The sequence below is a fragment of the Ammospiza nelsoni genome, chromosome 4 (assembly GCF_027579445.1).
Source record: "Ammospiza nelsoni isolate bAmmNel1 chromosome 4, bAmmNel1.pri, whole genome shotgun sequence".
NCBI classification, from domain to species: domain Eukaryota; kingdom Metazoa; phylum Chordata; class Aves; order Passeriformes; family Passerellidae; genus Ammospiza; species Ammospiza nelsoni.
The window spans coordinates 24,730,491-24,732,606 of record NC_080636.1 but is presented as its reverse complement, the minus strand read 5'-3'; the positions used below and the strand labels follow the sequence as shown (position 1 = coordinate 24,732,606).

The window sequence follows — 2,116 nt, the reverse complement described above, 5'->3', positions numbered from 1 at the left end:
AACCTCTGGAAAAACAACCAACAGAAACACAACAAACAACTGAAAACACCATTAGCAGGAGAAAACCTGCAACCCTGCCGGTTTGCCCTGCCTGCAGGAACTACTGTGCAAACTGCTGTGCCACACCCTCAGAGCTGTGCCACACCCTCAGAGCTGTGCCATGCCCTCTCGATGTGCCGCACCCTCAGAGCTGTGCCACACCCTCAGAAATGTGCCACACCCTCAGAGCTGTGCCATGCCCTCTCGATGTGTCACGCCCTCAGAAATTTACACCATTAGAAATGTGCCACACCCTCAGAGCTGTGCCACGCTGTCAGAAATGTGCCACGCCCTCGGAAATGTGCCACACCCTCGGAGACATGCCACACCCTCAGAGCTCTGCCATGTCCTCTTGATGTGCCACGCCCTCACAGCTGTGCCACACCCTCACGGCTGTGCAACGCCCTCAGAAATGTTCCACGCCCTATGTGCCACACCCTCAGAGCTGTGCCACTCCCTCACAGCTGTGCCACACCCTCAGAAATGTGCCACACCCTGAGAGACGTACCACGCCCTCAGAGATGTGCCACACCCTCAGAGCTGTGCTACGCCTTCTCAATGTGCCACGCCCTCAGAGCTCTGCCACGCCCTCGGAGCTGTGCCATGCCCTCAGAGCTGTGCCACACCCTCAGAAATGTGCCACACCCTCAGAGCTGTGCCACGCCCTCTGAGCTGTGCCACGCCCTCAGAAATATGCCATGCCCTCAGACATGGGCCACACCCTGAGAGATGTGCCATGCCCTCAGAGACATGCCACACCCTCAGGGATGTGCCATACCCTCAGAAATGTTCCACCACCTCAGAGCTGTGCCACACCCTCAGGGATGTGCCACGCCCCTGTTTGTCCCTCCTGACTCACTCCTGTTTGCCCCCCTCTGGGTCCCCGTGCTCCCTGGAGGCCTCTCTTAATCACCCAGAGGAGAGCCCTGCCCTACACCTGTGTTGCTAATGAGAAAAAATAAAAATTCTTGGCACTTGTGCCTGTTCGTCTCCATGGAAATCTTTAGTAAAAGGCAAAAGATTTACACCATCTGAGGAGAAAACAGAGTATTAATTAAGGTAAGTATTTCCTGTTAAAGCCAGGACATGAGGACTATGAGTTTACAGTAGCATTATATTTTTATAGCATCTGCATCTAGAAAAATGTAGAAACAGATTAAGAAATTGAACAAAGAGTTGTTATCATCCTACACATAAAGCTTTGGAGTCACCTTTTCACTTACTTCTTTCTTTTATCATGAATCCTCTGTACCCAGATTCAGCCATCTGGGGAATCTGGAAGGGAAATTTGATGGAAAACATTGCCTTCAAACTGAAGAGGGATTATCAGTCAGGGTGGAAAATGTGAGTACCTCTATTCTTTCTAGCAATGGGTAGCTGCCATATCTCCTTCTTCTACTTTTAGAGTCAGCAATATATGGTCATGTTTTAAGTACCTCTTTCTTGCAAATTTCTTTTGTGATGCTACAAATTAAAAGTAACCTCATATTAAGATGCAATCTGCTATTCATTGTTGGCCCATATGAAAGGATTGTTTAGGTACCTAGAAATTTCTATGTGTTTAAATATGTGATTTGCCAGTTTTATTGTTTATCATGTCTGCTTCTGATTCCCATCTTAATAGTGTACACCCTTCTAAAGAATTATGCTTATATATATATATATATTTCTTTTTTTTTTTTACTAAGCCCTTTTTAATTCACTGATGAAATTGTATTCAGTCACAACTGAATAAATGTCATTTGATTAGTCCTTATCAGTGAGAGAGGTTAAGACATAGACATTTTATCAGTCCATGATTAAGCTGTCAGCATTCTGTTTAATTCAGCTTGTTTCAACTTACTGACAAACCCCTTGTAGACAAACACCTCATTCTTGATTACATAAAGAAAATACTTTTACTGTAAGGCCATAATTTGACATCCAGTTGTGCTGGTTTTGGCTGGGGTAGAGTTAATTTTCTTCACAGTGGCTAGTATGTTCTGCCTACTGCCAATTTAAGATAGAAGTGTCTGTGTCCATTTGCACTTCCTAGATGTAGAAACTATGGCATGGTGCTATTTTGACCAAATGTCTT

General features: G+C 45.6%; 1 non-coding gene across 1 annotated transcript; it reads right to left on the bottom strand.

The window, feature by feature from the left end:
• Nucleotides 1–979: 979 nt before the first annotated feature.
• Nucleotides 980–1,090, bottom strand: LOC132072917 (U5 spliceosomal RNA). The gene has a single exon (XR_009418437.1). It is a non-coding gene; the product is annotated as a U5 spliceosomal RNA (small nuclear RNA).
• Nucleotides 1,091–2,116: the final 1,026 nt, after the last annotated feature.